A 19950-nucleotide genomic window follows, 5' to 3' on the forward strand; every position below is an offset into this window, starting at 1 on the left:
ATAGTATAATTAAATTGAAACTTTATAGGCCCATAAAATTAAAAACCTCGTAAGACACAATCACCGATAATGTACCACATCCGAATCACCATACAACCAAACACCACAAATAAATCCAAAAGAAGAAAATGAACATGAATTTTTTGTTTTAATTGTCTTTTTGTTGTTATTTTAAGGGTGATCTTGGACACACCCATAAAAACACTCCCGTACCCCAATTTTGAAATAAATAAATAAAATTGTTTAACACACGTTTAGGTTCCTAAATTATTATTTTTTTATTAAGTATATCCAAGACAAAACAAAACAAGTGTTTATCCTTCCGACAAACACAACTTTTTTTTTTTTTTTTTTTTTTTTTTTTTTTCTTTTTTTACAAAGGAATTTTTAGAAAGGTAAAATTGTAAAATTTGGGAAAACAAATAAGTCTTCTTCCTCCTCTCACTCATAAGCCATTAATGCATTTTTTTCCTCTTCTAGAAGTTGCTTCAAATTTGATTTTCTTTTTCTTATTGCAATTACTTATTCTTCATCATTGTAGAAGGGTTAAAAGAGTTTAGTAGAAATATATCAAATTGGAAATTTCTCAAGCGAAAAATGAGAAAGACAGCAAGGAGCTGCAATGATAAAAAAAATGCATTAATGGTTGATGAGTGAGAGGAGGAGGAAGACTTATTTGTTTTCCCAAATTCTACAATTTTACCTTTCTAATTCCTTTCGTAATGGGAAAAAAAAAAAAGTGACAGAAAAATAAAAGGAAAATAAGTGCGAAGGGTTTGTGTTTGTTGGAAGGATAAACACTTATTTTGTTTTGTCTTGGATATACTTAATAAAAGAAAGGGTAATTTAGGAACCTAAATGTGTCTTAAACAATTTTATTTATTTATTTTAAAGTTGGGGTATGGGAGTGTTTTTATGGGTGTGTCCAAAATCACCCTATTTTAATTCTTTTTTCAAAACTTGTTATTTTATTTTATTTTTTATTGTCCTTAAATTGTCTCTGTACTTCAGCCGCCACTTTGTCGACTCGGGATAAGAAACCCGCTAATTCAACCATGGTGCGCTCCAAATGAGGAGAGATCAATCTCTCCTTATCATTTGCGAATTTAGATAGAGGAAATTGTTCAGAAAAAATGGATTAACATTTAATATGGACTGGATCTTGGAACTAAACTAGATGATTGGGAATGGATCGGGCCCAATAAAATGGCTGGGACTCGATCAGGTAGCCTGGGAGGCCCATTTTAATTATAGTGAAAAATGATACTTGAAGAAAAGCGCTCTCATATAATCATTGAGTTGACCTTTATACCAGCTGTCCATTCTACATTCAAGAAAATCATTCACGTTGGAGGGTGCAAGCTATATATATATAGCCGCAGCCCGTTGGTTTCCTGTAGTCCTGTTGTACTTGTTAATTGACATTGTTGATGGAATATGGAATAGACGATATGGTAGAGAGTAGAGACAATAAGGGACATTAGGACGTAGCTGGTATGGAACTGTTCAGATTACTGCACAGGATATGCATAAGGCAAACAAACATGGGTAGCAAATATTAACTTTCTCAATTTTAACCAAAGTATTAATCGCAGTCGCGATGATTCATACGTACTGTCAAAGCTTTGAGATTGCGACGCAATTGTGTAAGCACGGACATTTACCTGAAAGACAAGGGCCTAATCAGTTGAGCATTAAGCTCCAATTTTATCTGGGGAATAAAAAGACTTACCTAGCTGCAGCCTGCAGGCTACCAATGTACTTCTGTTAGTTTAGCATCAGAAGAACACAAAATCTGATTATCATATTTAATATGTCTAATACCAATACTTATATTTCGACGGCAGATATCATAAATAAATAAAAAGCCGGATAATTGTATATGCAAAAAAGAATGGATCATGGACGTCACCTTAAAGGGCCCAGTATTCGTTTAAAAAATTGTTACGATGGCTGAAAGGCAAACAAATATACAATGAATCGGCTGGCAGAGACCACTTGGAATATATACAACGAATATGGGCCAGCTATCTTGACATACTATTTTAGCATACCTAGATCTTGCACAATCTAACATCCAAATATGCATATGAAAAACCAAACTAATAAGAAAAGGCAAAAATGATATTTTCGCTTTTTTCACAAGCTTGTCATTCACATTAATTTCTTTCTTTGGAGCGATTATTAATTTTTAAATATTCTGTCAAAGCCGCGGAGTTTTCTTATCTTTTTCTTGTTTGTGAGTTTTGAACTAAAGGCAGGTATGGGTAAGGAGAATATCCATATAAGCATTGTTGATGTTGGTCTTGTCGATTGTCGACTCTGGGAAGTACTGGACATCTGATCTACAAGCTCGATGGAATTGACAAGTGTGTTATTGAGTGCCTTTGTAAAAGAATCAGCTGATGTGAACAAAAGGTTACTCAAGACGCATGGGTTCTTGACAATTTGGTGTTTGATTGAAAGCAGGAATCAAATGCATGCAGGGAGTGAGTCTTTGGATAGCTTGTCTAGCGCTAGCCACAAGGATTGAAGAGAACCAGCCTTACAGATGGTAATTTTATTTTTTCTCACACTAATTAGTAGAGTAGATAAAATGTTAATTGTTTAAGTGCTTTCCAATTATTGATGAAATGGAGTTGTGGGAATTAACTTGGTCCAAGCTGATCAGTAACCCAATTAGACTCCTTAAATGATGAACCAGCTTATTACATATGTAATATTTGAGTTCCCACTATCCAATGGCTCGTTAAGAATAGAATCTACATTACCCCTATACATTGATGGTTGAGATAGATGGAACCTCCTATGATATATAGAATGTATGCACTATTTATATGTGTTATGACCAAGAAATTTGATTGTTTGGTCCGTTTTGTGCGGAGACATGTGTATACATATACTTCATTAGCTTTTAGACTCCCTCACATAATGTGATAGTTCAAACAGAATTCGACCATAGAGCGTAGGATTCTATTGATTAAGACACATTTACCTTGTGGTCCTTATGCAAGTTGCAAAGTACAGCTAGTTCAATAAATGTGGATTAGTTTTCCCGCTTTGAAGCCATCTACTTGGTCAAATACTTATGCAACTTCTATGAGGATTAGACAACTAAGCTATTGCAACCTGTCAAAACTTTCTATGAGTCTTTATGCTCACTTTCGACTTTGTCTCACACCAATTTTTTCGCTTTTAACATACATTCTTTAACAGATAGCGCACTACGCTAACTCCATTAGCAAGCACGAGTATGACACAGTTTAGAAAAGCAACTATGTCATAACAATTTTAATTTTAATAAATTTGATTGGTCGAATATTAACTATGTTGTTTAATTTTTTGTACAATGCCAGAAAAAATCTTTCGAATTGAGATTGTACAACTATGAATTTTGTCGAACTACCACCAAGATTCATCATGGACGCAGGAAATGCATGTGGCTATATCTCACAAGTCTTTTTGCTATTGAATTTACATGTTTTTTCTTTTTTTTGTCTATGTACAGAGATTGAAATGTTCAAGTGGAATTAGTTTTTGTAATGAAATATTTTTTGGAATGTAACGAATTATATGAGTTTATGAAGTTATATCAAGCGTATGTGTTTAGTTGTTTATGAGTGCAGAATTAGTGTAGAATGAGAATTTTTTTATTATAAAATAGAATGATTTTTATGATGGTTTTAAGAAACCTGATGCAAATAACAACTCTTTTATGACAGTTTACAAATCAATTTGCAACTGTTTCACCAAAACAGTCATGGAAACCATGTTTTTTAGTGATTGTTTTTTTACTATTTGTCACGGTGTTAAGTGTTGTTGGAAGGCTACTATTGAATGAATATTTGTAACAGTTTTGGGGAAAAAAAATGACCCCCACTCTGTCATGATTTTGGGAAATAAAAAAACCAGTGACAAAAGACCAACAAGAAAAACTTAATGTTGACAAAAAACCTTAATGAAATGATAAAAAAAACAGGAGTGAAAAAATGCAAAACCCCACTTTGTCAGCGGTTTTAAGAATATTTTTTTCAAAAGTATATATTTTATATGTAAGAAGTGATATAAAGCCTTTTTTGTTATAGTGTAAGTATGTGAAACATGATTTTAGAGTTTGGTTTTTCACAAGAAAGATTACTTAATGAAATAAGAAAAAAAAAAAAAAAAACATATACAAACTTCGATTGCAAACAGGAGAAGGAAACGGAAATGGTGCAAAAACCCACACACAAATCAATGTAAGCTAGGAATATATTTTTTGGTAAAGCTTGGAATATATTTTTCATAGGCACTCCTTGTCCATATGTATCTCTTTCTTTCAAAAGTATATATATTGTATATGTAAGAATTGATACAAGAGTATCCGGTTTTAATCAGAATTGATGCTTGTAGTAACCATTTTTTAGTTCAACAAGTTTGGATAAAAAAAATACGCCTAATATTTACAATTTTTTCCTGTCACCAAATAAATTCGGGTCACCAAAAAATATCGTCTCAAACAGGAAATGGCATGTTCTTCGCATCGTTTCCCTCAAGACATAAATCCAAAAATATTCCCACAAAGCTCCAAAAATATCGTTGGGTAGGTTCGCTTCCAGAAGACAAGAGACGGTCTTTTACAGCAACGTTCCGGCTGTGGATAGATAATTTTCCGCCGTTTCCAAGGTTTCTCTCGATATTAACGTGGTCATTCTCTGCCTTTCCATTTTCTTTATCATCATTTTTATATTTTCATTACTCGTTAGTAAATTTTGCTTTTGCTTTTGTAGAATATAACCGCTTGAAGTGGTCTCCAGTTCTTCATCAATTTCAAAAACGTATGTACATTTTTTTTTGTTGCAACACAGGAATATCATAAATTAAATTGACATAACACTCTAATTTATGTATTTTTCCTACTCAACGCAAGGTTCTTTCCAATCTCAACAATCGGGATTAGTCGTCCAATGTCTAGAACTCCATCTCCATCCATAAAATTTATATCCTCAACATTACATTATTTAGTTCTTTTTTTCCTTTTATAGTTTATATTGAAGTTTGCTGCATTCGGAAAAAAAAAATGTACTCTATGCCTTTCTGCTCCTCATTCTTTCAACTTTGCTATAGAATTAGGTGCTTCGAATCTTCAATATCAATAAGATGTTGAGGAATTTATGAGATTCACGAATAGTAGTCCTCTTTTTTCTGTCTTTGATTATTTTTTCTTCTAAATTCTTTATTCAATTTAGCTTATTCGAACATTCATTAATTGTTCTATTTTGTTTAGAATTCACTATCGAATAAATAGTTTATGTAGTTATGTCACAGATGTATAAAAATAAATGATGATACTAATATGTAACTGTCGTGGACAAATATCGTCAACTGATATTTTAGCCCATATATACATTTAAATATCGATATATAGACATAAAGGTCGATATCTCCCTATAAGTTGAGTGTTGCAGGAGGTATTGAGCGGGAAAGAAATGGAGAAGAAAAAGTGACACGTGTTAGCAGCTGACTAGAGGAGAGGTGTTTTGGAAGACTATATAAAGACCAAAGGAGGAAAGAGAAATCATTATCTTCTTCCCACAAATAATATTGTAAATAAGAGAGAAAGAGAGAGAAACAAAGAGATTTGTAATCACCATTGCTGATCAATAAAATCTTAGTTTTCTTTCATCTCGAATCCAAATTCATCAAGCAAACAACACACATCCTTAGAAGAACTATCTTGCATACTACATTGGGGTTGTCTGCTCATCAAGAGAGTGTGGTATCAACTAGTTTGTTGATCATCATCAAACTTTCTTTGGTGAGCAAAGTGTATCAAGGAAGTCTCTTTTTAAGGATTAGTTTTCATAATCTAGTTTCACAATGCCTCCTAAACGTGCACCAACTAGTAAAGTAACAGTGAATGAGGAAAACACATATAAGAATGAGGAAAGACGAATGAGAAGATCAGTAAGCAGAGTAAAAGATGAAATGGAAGAGATACAAAAAGAAGAAATTTATTTACACGCTTTATTGAAGAAATTAAATGAATTGGAGAAGCAAAATAAAGCGTTAATGACAAAAAATAAGGCGGTGAGAGAAATGAATGAGAAACTTACACATGAAGAATTCTATGAGAAGGCGGGGGAGGAGTCGACCTTGGCCACCCCAATGGCTAGAAAGAGCCATCTCGAAGAAGCACAATCTGTGGCTAATATAGCACAGAAAGTGGTTCATGAAGAGGAAATAAAACAAACAACACAACCGATCATGAAAGAAATGGTTCAAGAGATGATACAGCAACAGTTTGGAAACAAGTTGTTAGAAAAGGTGTCGACATCGGTGTGCACACTGGCCGACGATGTTGGTCGAAACCCTCTCAAGAAAGAACTTGAATTGATGTCGTTACCCCCTAAGTTTAAAAACCTGAAGTACAATCAGTATGACAGGACAACGGACCCCATGGATCATTTGTTCGGGTACCGACATCAATTTTCTGTATACCATGAAACGGAGTTTTGGGATTCGATGTTATGTCAGTCATTCTCATCGAATATGAAGGGTAAGGCGTTGAAATGGTTTTGTTCGTTGCAAGAAGGGTCAATTTCCTGTTATCGGGAAATCGAAGAAAAATTCTTGACAAATTATGGCCATCAATGAGTAAAACCGAAGCAGGTATCAACTTTATTTCATTTGAAGGAGGGTAAAAAGGAGTCGCTTAAAGACTTTCTGGCTAGATTCAAGGCAGAAACACAGTTAGTTGAAAAGCTAGACGAGGTCGAGATGACATCAGTTATGGCATTTTAATTAACTAGCCTGGTCCCAGCATTAGATATGTATAAATACTTGCTACGCAAGGAGGTTAAAAGTCTGCAAGAATTATATAACAAAGCTGAAAGGGACATTTGAGTCGAGGAAGGGATCCAACCAATTACAGTTCAAAATGTGCTTCAAGTATCGGACTCGTGAAAAAAGGAAAAGGATACTCGAGACCGAGGTGAGAGTCGAGAGTATCCAAAACCAGATAAAAGAAGACCTCATGATGATTATGCAAGACCGAAGATTCAACTTTCAGCGAAAGGGAGATATGAAAGGTCATTAAAAGAAGAATTAGATCCAAAGAACTACGTGGCCATCAATACAACCCCCAGAAGATATTTTGAGACGAGTAGGTAAGGAAGCTTATGTGAGACATCCACAATTCACTCCTACAAAATTGGCAGACAAGCCCTATTGCCAGTTTCATAAAGTCAAGAATCATGACACAAACAAGTGTCTACAATTGTTAAGGGAGATTGATAGGCTGATGAAAGATGGAAAACTTTGAGAATTTTGAGCTAATGCTTGACCATAGATCATAGCTACAATACATGAGAAACCGTTGGGAGTGATTAACATTATTTATAAAAGGGTCATACCTCAAAAGAAGATTATTTGAGACAAAATCAGGAAAATTTTGACCGTACGGGAGGTTCTCGAGGTCAATATTGAGCCCATACCAGTAAATCATAATCTGGTATCGACCAGCATTCCAGGAGCAATAATGTTTGTTCCAGAAGACTTATCGAAGGTTATGTTGCCCTATGATAATGCATTATTAATCACTTTTCACATTTCAGGATACGATGTACAAAAGATCTTGGTAGACTGTGGTAGTTCCTTAAATATTTTGTTATGGAATGCATTCACCAGCATCAGTCTCGATGAAACTCATCTAAAAGCACCACAATTAAACTTGTATGGTTTTAACGGAAGCTCCATCAAGCTAGCTGGGGAGATCATATTACCAGTACGAGCTGGACCACAAACTGTGATGACAAAATTCATTGTTATAAAGCATCATTCTGATCACAATGCAATCCTTGATAGAAAGTGGATTCATGATATGTGTGCAGTTCTAAGTACCTTCTATCAAGTAATCAAATTTCCCACTACATATGGTTTGCATGAAATAAAGGGAGATAAGTTAGAATCAGAAAAATGCAATTTTGTCACGGTAAAGGGTATGATGAAAGAAAAAAGGCAAGACGTTGGGGGCATCTTGGAAAGTGCTAATTAGCAATTATAGGATATTTTACCTGCCGATACCGATATGTAGCAAATACATGAGCAAGTAAAATTTACACAATAGTTAAAGCAGAATGAAAAAATATGGGTAAGTAAAACTGATAAATGTAAAATCTGTTGTTTACTCCTACTTAACTAATTAAACTTAAGCAGAAGTAAACGTTATAGTAATTACTGTCTAAATTATCAAAGTTATCTACTCTCTTGAATCATACAATAAATGGAGTAGAGAATTCGTTTCACTCCTAGTCTTTTAAACGTAAGTTTCCACTAGTCTAATCGCTACTAACAAAACAGTTGAGAGTAATGAATTAAATTATACTAATATGACAATTGAATTTAATTAAGATGTTTAACTTATACTATGATAATAGAATATTGAATGTGAATATGGAGAAGGGATTAGGGAGATTTGAATCCATTTGATGTATTCCTAATATGCTAGTGTCGATTATTGCAGTTCTAATCAAATAAGATTAAGTGTTGATTCCTAATTACTCATGACAATCTCTGCCAACTAATAATTAGCATGTGAAGAAGTCCAACCCATTCTCATGGCAAATCAACTATCTTTCTAGAGTGAAACTCTTAACAAACAATAATTCTAACTATTATATCAAGTCTTCATCAAACCTTTTTAATGGAGGTTTAGCTAGATGTCATTAGACTATCATAAACAGATATATAAGAAGGAGACATAATGAAGAACAATAATGAACTTTTATTAATCTAATGAATACTGAAAAACAATAATCAACTAAGGTTTAAACTAATAACTAAGTCTAAAATCTAATTATCTATCTCTAATTAATTATATCTATTTAAATCTAAGTATATCTAATTATATGCCTTAGTCCTCTTTATATAAGAGAGGCTAGGTCTACATTTTCGTGCATGGGCTTTGGAGCAATGTTTTGGGCCCTTAAATCAAGCCCAAAACCTAATTACATAAGTCCAAAATGGGTTTCTCTGTTGGAAATTACTGTAACAGCCTTTTCATCCACTTTTGCTCCTCTGATTGGGTTAACGCCTAGACCATTAGAAACCTCTTTCTGAGTCGGTCGTTTTAACATATAATATGCTCAATTCCGATGTCTGAGTCCAAAGATACAGCCTGCGGAAGTTCTATTAACTTTTCTGCTCTATTTCTGCCCGCATTGACTTTGACCGGGCTTTAAAAAGGCTTTTTCTCCTTGAATCTTGGCCTTTAATCATAGAACTTCTTAGCAACCAACCTTTGCTCTTTTATCTCGCAAAAGTGACATGTTTCTTCACATATTTGACTCCAATGCCTGAAATACATAAACGCACGTAAACAGTACTAACTTATATTTATTATACTCATAATTGGTCTAAATGTAATGATATTAAGGGGGTTAAAATTATAATTTTGGGCTCTTATCAAACCACCCCCAAACATCATTTTGCTTGTCCTCAAGCAAATATGAGAAATTAAAATAAGTGACCAAAAATGGAGTTCTAACTAATCTCGTTTCGCTGAGTGTGATTGCATTGACCATATGCAACAAGGCTTTAAACCACTAGGAATTCCCTAGTAGACGAGTTATAGCATCGTGAGAGTTTTCTAGAGAAGGTACTAACTTCATTTATACTACAACGACTAAGAAATAAAAATACTGTTTCCTACTTTATCATCAGATATCTTTACATCTCACTAGCAACGAATACTGAATAATCAAGTCGAAATCTAAGCTAATACGTGCTTAATAATCAATCATCTACGAATAAACATATATACAATGAACTATGCTATGAAATGCAATAACAGGTCCGTTTCTGAAACTTTGGAATAGCGTCCTTAAGTAGGTCCTCACATATATGTCAAGACAAAAACTGCTCTGATTTTTCCACTCAAGTTTCGCTCACTCTAGTGTACAGTGAGCACACTTTACCTTACAATCTCAATGACACACAAGGAAGCCGAAGTCGATCAAACACATCTGCCACTTACTATCACACTAACCTATTCCTAATTGAGCTAGAGGTCTTTATTAGGTGTTGCGGGGATTAGGTGATGGTTTAAGAATGAAGGAAATTGATATTAAAAAAGAATCAGTCTGAGATACACTACACCAGAAAAGGCATTTACTAATGGTTACATCCGTTACTTATATTTTTACTAACGGTTATATCCGTTAGCTCTGGGGCATCACTTTCACTTAGGCCAAATTTAGTAACAGATATAACCGTTACTGATAATAATTTTAGTAATAATTATATTCGTTACTAAAATTCTTTGTAACAGATAGCCAACTGTTGGTGGCCCGATTAAATTTGTCATTTCTAATGGATAGTAATGGATGTGCTATTTACTAACTATTGTTTATAATGGAAATATCCGTTAGTAATGGATGTGCTATTTACTAACTATTGTTTGTAACGGAAATATCCGTTACTAATGGTCAATATATTTAAAAAAAAAATAGTTTTAATTTTGGGGATACTTGCACCCCCTACAAGAAATAGTTAGTACTCCCAGTGACTTTGGGTTGGCCTCCACTGTACACTCTACCAAATCTTACAAAACAGACAACTTTTATAAAAAATAAATAAAAACTAACCAAGTAATACCAATATAAAACCACTTATATTCATCCACAAATTACACCAACTCTACCATTCAAATAATTTAACAAATATATATAGTACAACCTCAACGATGAACTTCAAACAATACTTTTAGTGTATTTTATTCATCCAAAATTCATGTATTTAACTAAAACATTCTATTCATCCACAGGCTATACCAAATTGTACAAAAAACAACTAGCAAATGGTAAGTAGTACACTGCTTGAATAAAACACAGAGATTCCCAAAACCAGAATTTCATGTCGATTGTTGCATGTAATTCCATTAGAAGCTGATTCCACAAGACCTACATACACACAATAGTATAAAACACTTAACAAGCAAGTCTAACTCGTCATTTAATAGAAAGTGGCTCTCACATAATTTGTCATTTATAACAATACATCACATATAGACATGAAGCCAACCTTAAAAGATGATGAATGTTGTACTAGGTTTAAGCAGAAAATGGTGCGTGATACTATTAAGAAAATAAAAGTGATAATCTAACTATTACATAAATAAAGCAAAAGATATTGATATGTACCTTGAGAAGCATACCATAGTCAATTAGAGGAATTTAGCTCACAAATCTCCATGTCTTCCATAAAATCTGGAAAAAAAAGTGCAATGTCATCTTGATTAGCGTACTTTTTCAAGCAACCATGACCTCACTATATATTATGAGGTGAATATTCCCCTTCAACTAACTTAAGCATTTTGTCATATATTTCCTTAACATTCTCTCCAATGAACTTAAATTTCGAACACAATTTAACAATTAATGGCATGCATGGTAAAGATTTTCTACCAGGTCAGCATTCAATTTAAAACTTATTAGTATAATGATATCATTGGTCCCCCTTATTAGTGTCATTGTATTTGTTAATCTTGCTTCATCCCACTTAAGATCATAGTTCACGATTTCAGAATTGTCAGTATTCTAACAGTTCCAAAAAACCAGAATTCCAACATAAGCTGTGGTACTTTGGTCAACCAGTACACCAGCCCAACTTCAAAATCATGCGCAATCAGGCCATGCACCAAAGATATAGACTTCACATATAGACTTCAAAATCATGCGCAATCAGGCTATGCACCAAAGTAGTATAATAGAACAATGAGCTAAATAACTAATATAGTGAGCTAGCTACTACCCAATGCAAAGTAAATTGGATGGTATGACAACCGACCTGTCCAAGAAGTAGATCACGTACATACACACCCATAGTCGTCAGTCTGCCATTTGATCCTGGAGCGAATTCCTGGTGAAAACCATAATTGTAAGCTCGTAAGAAACACCACTAAAGCAAGAATAGAGCATCTAAAATACATGAAATTTGACATTGAGCCAATAAATACCTTCCCTCTTGCCCCATGCCTCATGTTTGACACTTTCTACCCATGTTAGACTCGTGTCTATCTCATTAAAAAGCAAACACATGCTATTTATAAACAATGAAACGGAATAAACAATACCTTGTCATCTTTGACATAAGGCTCAAATCAGCCCCATAATGTTTTTGGGTTTGCAGCATATATCGCAAGTAGAGAAATCCAACCTGCAAACAACATATTAGTTTTTGTCAAGATAAACAACATATAGATGTGAAAAGATAATACACTTTACAACATAAAATTAGATAAATAACATATTGAAAAGTCAACAGCAGAAAAGCTCAAAACTAAGTAGATTAAAAACATACTGACAATTCTTTAAATGATCAAAACATAATAGAATCTAATGAAGGAGTGGGAACAGATCTAATAGAGGTTAAAGAATAATACACGTTCCAAAATGCAATAGAGATAATCATGTAAATCAAATAGAGAAAAAATCACTAGTAATATTCACAGGTGAAACAATAGCATGAAGACATGGAGGTCTCCCATTTAAGTTGTTTGCTTTAGAAAACAGTTCAGAAGGGGCAAGTACCTTATAAGTGTGCACTGGCATGACTGAAACTTAATCAAACCACTAAGAGAACAAAAGAAATTAGAAAGAGGTTGAATGAGAAAAAAAAATTGCCAATGATGTAAGAAAGTATTATCAATGTAGATGTACTTGTACAAGTGAAGCTCACATGAGGTAAGCAGAAGCCAGGTTTTGTCCATTTGCACCTGCCAAAGAAACTGAAATGTTGACCAACTCCAAAGACTTAACATGCAGAACCACTTTGTAGGTCTTTCCTTGTTCGATGTTCTGCCATGTAAAATTTATACATACATAAGAATCAAAACGGTGAAGACTCTAATAAAGTATTAAAGAGTACAAGTTCTTATATTCAAATGAGGAATTAAGCATCTTTGGATCGACAGGGCATGCCCGGTATGTGATTCGCTATCAAGATAATATATCATCTATAAATTACAAAAAAATTGAGCCAAAGAAAAATCACTATATCTTTTGTTGTAGTCTGATTCATAATAAAGAAACTTATATGGTACTAGACTATTTCTAGATATCTGAGTTATTACTGAATCATTAAAGTTGAAAAATGGTAGAGGTAAACCCATTCTGAGTATAGTAAAGGTTCAAAATGAGGTATCAGCTCCCAGTTTAGCAGATTCATAATAAGTAAAATGATCCAATCCCATTCACAAAGATGAGTGTTATCCAGTCACAGTTAAACGGGACATTCCAATTAAAGTTAGATATAAAATTGGATATACAATTGCGGTATAACGATTTATTACCATGCCCCAGTAACCAGGATTAGATATACTAACACCTCCTACAGAACAGACATTAGACCCCGTGGTGTCACAGAGTACTTCCACCCGGAGTGCAACTTTATTACGTTTGAAAAAGGGATGAACGGTCTGTGGAAACGATTATAGAGGATTCATCCCCAATTATAGTTCAAGGATTAATGTTTGAGGGAGTGTTCTGCCCACCAGCTTCAAAACCTGCAGACCAAACTGTATGAGCACCTTATTGGTATAAACAAACTTGGGGATACAAAAGCCACTGATCTTTCATTCATTAAGAGGAACAACCACTATACTGATCTCTGACACTTTTAGTGCAATCATTGCATCTCTAGACACCCCCTCCCCCCAATACACACACAGACTCACATAAAAAGAAAATCAAAATCAAGTATTGCAAAAATAAACAAGAAATAAGAGACTTGCCCAAGGCATGGATTCCACGTGCTGAATAGGGTAGGATACATATGATCTGGTCTTAGATGAATAAGATAGTTACCATTAGAGAATATTAAGTGTCATGAGCATGAGGCCCACATACAGTCTAAAGAATTGTATGAAGTTTTACATTCTAGACGCAGCATGCTTACTGCTAGGCAGAAAAACCACATGTGTTGCCACATTTCAGGGACACAACAAAGTTTGAAGGGGAAATTTAACAAGAGAGCATCATATAAGGTCCATTTGAAGTGGCATGTAACTCCTTTTTAAGTTGTATCATATGTTCTGGAATCTAGTGGCATGTGACAAATATTAATAAATAAATATCTGTTTTACTTGCAAACTGTTTTTAGGAATTTAGAATTGACCTCTGTTGCTTACAAGTTCTGCCCATATCCTACCAGCTCTTGCATGATTGATCTTCTGCATGAAGCATATCATGAACCAAAGTGTAAGGTAGGAATGAGTCGAGGGATAAGAATTTATCAATAAGCCATGAAATAGCTTTTTCTTTTTTCGACAGCAGCCATGAAATAGTTCACCTCAAAGAATATGCCAAATAGTGTTTGAAGCCTTCCCTGCCTGTTCCTTGAAGTGTTAAGCGACCAAGTAAGTATTGTCTCGGTTCATCTCTGCTTCTATAGCGAGAACATTTGTACAAAGCACACACATAAGTAAGAAAAAGAGACACAAGAAAGTACTTTGAGGATGACCCATTGATTCTTCACCTCATCCAGTCTTTGTGCACACTGATGAGACAATAGACATTATAGACTTTACACATACTAGTTCAATGACATCAGAGTATCTGAAGATGAGGTGGGAGCAAGTCAGAGATGACATAAAGAATCTATCAAATCCCGAAAGAGCATTTATGGAGGCCATTGGATTGTTGACTGCGAACTTCTTCTCTGCCATAATAGCCAAAACTGGACTACACCTACAATCCAATAGACTCCTTTCTTAAGAGACATGGATGGTTTCAAACATCAAATACAACTTTTTTTTTCTGAGATGATTTGTTATGTCTATTAGTCTATATATAGAAACATGATACAAGCTCTTTACAAAACAAGTTATACAATCATGTAATTATTGTTTCTTTTGGCAAAAAGCCATCTAACTATCAAACGACACAAAAGAGAAAATGTAGTCACTCCTGCATGGGAAACATGGAATGTTACAGATATATAATGCAAATGGAAGTTTTTATCAGATAATATGCCGTGTCTAGGAATTCCTCATAACCAAATTTTATTAACGACACATGGAGCACAATTAAACCTAACTTGAACAGTTCGATCATGGAGCACAATTAAAAAAAAAACTTAGAAATTCACTAGATGGGGTTTGGGTAGAAGAAAAGAAAAAAAACGTACCTGGTTTATTTCCTTCTTCGTCGGCGAGGGTTTGACAGAGGAGACGGGGGAAGTGTTTGATGGAGGCTTGAAGAGAGAGAAGAGAAAGAGAAATCACCGGGCACAATTTTTTTCTATTTAATTTAATGTTGTCCGTTAGTTCCGAATATACTTTTCTGGTCATTATTTTAGTTGTTTCCTAACGGACACAATTGTTTCCAAACATTAAAATACTAGCTTTGATAATAATTAGAAAAATCAATTGAAATATACTAACGGATACCAACAAACCTCATAGTTATGTCCGTTAGAAAGGTAGTAATAGATATATTCGTTACAAATGAAAATTTAGCTCTGTTACAAAATGACTCTTATGGTGTATTGATAATAGAGTCTTCATATTATGTAACTAGAGAAAACCTTGTTATTTACTTTGCTTTTACACTTTGTTTCCATCCTTACCCATTTTTTTCTTTTTCTTTTGGCTTTTGACTCATTTGATTATGTTTTTGGAGTTCTAACTTTTTATTTTATTTTATTTTATTTTATTTTTCTTTTCTTTTATTTGGATGGAAACTTTATTTTCTTATTTGAAGCAACTAACAAATTCTTGGTTTTACAGGTCTTTCTCTTTCCTATTCTTCATTTCATTTCTATTATCAGACTCATTCAAAAATGGGTAGGCTGATTTTTATTTTTATTTTGTTTTGTAAAAGGGTAAATGATTTGCGGTTTATGAAAGGCTAAAGAAAGGCTCAGAGGGGCGACTAGCGGAAATAATTTCATATAGGTTTGAATTTCTAGCTATATCGATCCAAAGAGGGCCTAAATTCTCGCTTAGGATATGGTATAGTGATCAAGCAAGTGGACGTGTGATTTCTCTATTCGGAATTTACTTCTCCCTTGTGTCATTTCTCAAATATTTCACTCATATAAGGCTTTAGGATATATTCTCACAGGATTTGTAGAATAAGTACTCTAGCCTAGATTTTAGAAACTTACTGCCAAACAATCATAGATACTCATGCAATTTATTTATAGAAAGATGCAATGATTATTACCTATATATTAACCTAAATTTCTAAAAACTATTCTAATATAAGAACTAATGTAAAATATCTAGACTATTATCATCATAGAGAAAGAAACAATACCAATATTCCTAAGTGTATAACATAAACTTTTTATTTATATTTATGAATTTTTTTGATTTTTTTTACTATAAAACAAGTGCATATTACACATATATTATCCTAATAGGTGCCTTAATTTATGTGTGTTTCTATGCCACCCCCCTAAACAAGAACATGCTTTGTCCTCAAAGTATTAAAATAAAAAGGTTAGGAAATACCATTGAAACGTGTGAAAATTGAAAAACACGTGCAAAACAAATTATAACATACTACTATAGGTAAAGAAAAACAGACGCAACTCTATACGAATTCCACCCGTTATGGGGATAACAAGAAGTAAATTGCTTGGGACATAAGCAGACACGAACAAAAATAAAACATACTTACCTCATATCCCGCATTTACTCGTCGTCCTCCTCCTCAATACAGCAGCGAGGTTCTTTTACATCTTGCCACGCCATGATAACTTGCCAAGTCTTTCTCCTTGTATCATTAACCCGCGCTAATCTGTCAAGCGTTACTTGGTTTGATGGGGTGTAAGGAGCTACCCAATGAGGCTGTACCCTCCATCCCGGCCAAGTCATAACACGAAACGAACGAACAGTACAATTGGTGGGTCTCATAATTTCAACCCCAACCCAATCCGTAAAACGGGTACAAAAATTAGGAAAAAAGAAATGCATGATGTGGCAAACTAAAATGGGCATAAGAAGGTACTTATGCCTCATACTATGAGCTCTTGCTAGACTAGCCAGTAAAACCTGTGGAATGTCATATAAGAAACGTCCCTCAGCTAAAGCAAGGAAAACATCACCAGCGGCATGATTCGCAGAAGAAAACCGCCATTCCCCTAAGATGTTCATCATGATAAATAACATGGTAGTGCCTACGTTAAGGGACAGGCTACCAAGGGCTATGTTATATTGCCCTCGGTCCTCTATACGAAAAATTTCTGCCCCATGAGTCTCGTGAAAGTACTCGTAGTTATAAAGGTATACATTATTAGTCAGATATCCCCATGAGGTTTTAAGAACAGGCATAGGCATTTTCACAACAAAGGCAACCAAAAACTTGTTGAAATCCATTGTCGTATCATTAACTATAATAGAGAACAATTGTTCGCCATCTGGTCTATAAAAGATTTCAGAATTATTATAGAAATATTCAATAAGTTTAGGTGAGTACGAGTCATCAGGACATACCAGTAGATTATGCCATCTTGACTGCACGATCCTTTTGCGGAACCATCCTCTATAGGTCTCGCTTCTAAGCAAATTTTCGAAGGACTGCTCCGGTATAACCTGGGGAGGCTTCATATCACACAACATACTCTAGAACTATTGGAAGCAACCTAGGAAGAACCTATAAAAAATTAGAACTGAAAGTGGTTGCTGAGGTGAAGGGCGCGGGCGTGTTCTTGCCTTGCTCGATGTCCAGTGATTTTAGCGCGTGCGCGCTCTGAGTATAGGCAAAACAGAGGGTGTGCGCGCTCCGAGTATGATAAGTGCTATGAAGTGCAAAATTCAAAGGCAAAGTGAGAGGTGTGATGTGAAGTGAGAGTGCACCAAGGTTTTATAGAGAACTAGTTTCTAAGTTCCACAAGTTTCCCAACTAGTTAAGGCAACATGATGGAATAAGACAGTTCTAAATCCAAAATAGAAACAGATAAGAGGCATACTCCAAAACCAAACCAATAGCTTTTTGGCTGGAATGAAAATAGCAATCATCTACATATGACTCCTTGAGGTTGCACCAAACATCACTTGCTAATTCTAGCGACACCAAAATAGCAACATTCTCACATAACTCAATTATAATCAAACCAGCAATAAATTCAACAACAAAATACGTGGATATGATTATAGGCATTTCTAAATAAATAATTTCACCCCAAAACAAGTTGAAAGGGTGGGATTCACGATACAACACATAGCATATGCCGAAAACTAAAATAACTTCAAATTAAATTAAAATGAAATAACAATTACAAAATCCAAATATTAACTACTTAACTAACAATTCGGAAACAAAATCTATGAAAAACAAGAAAACTAGTCTTAACACAACAAAAACTAGCCACGCGACTAGGATGGGCCAGAGTCGTCCATCCTACGCCGACGACACTCATGCCTCACAGAGGTATCTGAAGAAGAACCCCCATCAGGTGGCAAGCGTCGAAGAACTTTGACTTGGAACTTCCTCTGTCCCTCTATATATACGTTCATAGATTCCTCACACTCCTTATCTCGCTGGACTACGGTCTCCATGTTAGCCTGGAGCTCTCGGTTACTAGCACCGAGGTCTTCAAAATTCTAATGGATGTTAACCTGCCTAGTCCGCAGATCCTCACAAATGGTATTAAGAGAACGCATGCCACGATGAAGTAATGCCATGCGTTCTATATCAGAAGTAGCCTTTTCCAAGGCATTGGCCTCAAAACATGTCGTGTCTTCCTCATCATCATCACTCGACTCAGTCTCAACACCCCTATCATCAGACAATTTCCACTTCCTCTGAATATAGTCTTTATAAATCTTTGCATTTGCATGCAACTTCAACATAATTCACTGAGTTTTCGGAACAGCTCCAAAATGCAGCATGATCTTCGTAATCAAAATAGGGAAGGGTGCAATATATATTCCAACACTTCTAAGCTCAACATTCAAAAAGTCGAGGATGCAAAACTCATACCTCTTCTCCTGAAGGACCCAAAGAATGTGCAGACAGGACGAGCCGATGTCAATGACTTTCGAGGTGCCAACGATGTTCTTACCAAGCCACTGAGCCACAGCCAGCTGGTTGGTTCTCAGAGATGATTGTCAAACATAATGCGATTTCGCATTGTACTGTCCTTCCAATACTGTCTCTTTCATTAATGTCTCGATTCCACCCCACTGCGATTCCTGCATTATGATTACGAGGTTGTGTCTTGCCTCAATGCCCAGAATCCTAGTCAACATAGCTGTACACACTTCTCTCATCGTACCATTCACTTTCACAAAAATCTTCCTACCCTCAATCTCCCTCTTCTTATAGAAATTCAACACCAAATCGGTGTGATAAAAATCATTCACCGAATACCACAACCCTTTCCCCCCTACTAATCATCTCAGTATCATAAAATGGTGAAAATTGTTTAGAAACAAAAGTTTATTCCGGAAGAATTTTCCGGTTTTGGGTCGCCATTGGGGTTTGGAATTCGAATTTGGGTGGATTGCAAGGTGGGGAGAAGTTCTAATTGTACTCTATTTGAAACAAATTGGAGTGGGTCGCATGGCTTTTTGGATTTTTTTTTTTTTGGTTCAATGCTGTTCTTGGAGGCGGGGAGAAGATGAAGAATGTGAAGAGGTTTAAACACGTGGGTTTAACCGGTTGGTCCCAAGCCTAGAACAAATTTGAAAATACCCATTCCGTCCTATATCGCGTGAAATTAAAACTAAAATTTCCGATTCATTAACGGTCCGATTTTTGTGAATGAGCTATAAAAACGATCACCAAAGAGGGTACAATCCAATGATCTATAAAAAAAAACTCAAATCTAACCGTAATTGACATGTTAAAAATGGAAAACACCTTGAAATGCGTGCATGACATAAGTTATATGTGCATAAGAAATCTAAATTCATAGATAGTGTCAACCCGAATCAAAATATGACTAAACGGCATAAACAAC

General features: G+C 34.9%; 3 long non-coding RNA genes across 3 annotated transcripts; 1 reads left to right on the top strand and 2 right to left on the bottom strand.

Annotated features, from left to right (window-relative positions):
- The first annotated feature begins 2007 nt into the window (after positions 1–2007).
- On the top strand, positions 2008–3615 carry LOC147486169 (uncharacterized). The gene is made up of 2 exons (XR_015202243.1): positions 2008–2554; positions 3357–3615. It is a non-coding gene; the product is annotated as an uncharacterized LOC147486169 (long non-coding RNA).
- A 7161-nt stretch (positions 3616–10776) lies between these two features.
- LOC147486170 (uncharacterized) lies at positions 10777–11996 on the bottom strand. Its single transcript, XR_015200783.1, has 3 exons — positions 11827–11996; positions 11181–11246; positions 10777–10940 (listed from the first exon to the last, which is right to left on the bottom strand). It is a non-coding gene; the product is annotated as an uncharacterized LOC147486170 (long non-coding RNA).
- A 707-nt stretch (positions 11997–12703) lies between these two features.
- On the bottom strand, positions 12704–14239 carry LOC147486171 (uncharacterized). Its single transcript, XR_015200873.1, has 3 exons — positions 14155–14239; positions 13331–13543; positions 12704–12836 (listed from the first exon to the last, which is right to left on the bottom strand). It is a non-coding gene; the product is annotated as an uncharacterized LOC147486171 (long non-coding RNA).
- Between the last annotated feature and the right edge of the window lie 5711 nt (positions 14240–19950).

Source organism: Coptis chinensis, chromosome 7 (assembly GCF_015680905.1).
Source record: "Coptis chinensis isolate HL-2020 chromosome 7, ASM1568090v1, whole genome shotgun sequence".
NCBI lineage: Eukaryota > Viridiplantae > Streptophyta > Magnoliopsida > Ranunculales > Ranunculaceae > Coptis > Coptis chinensis.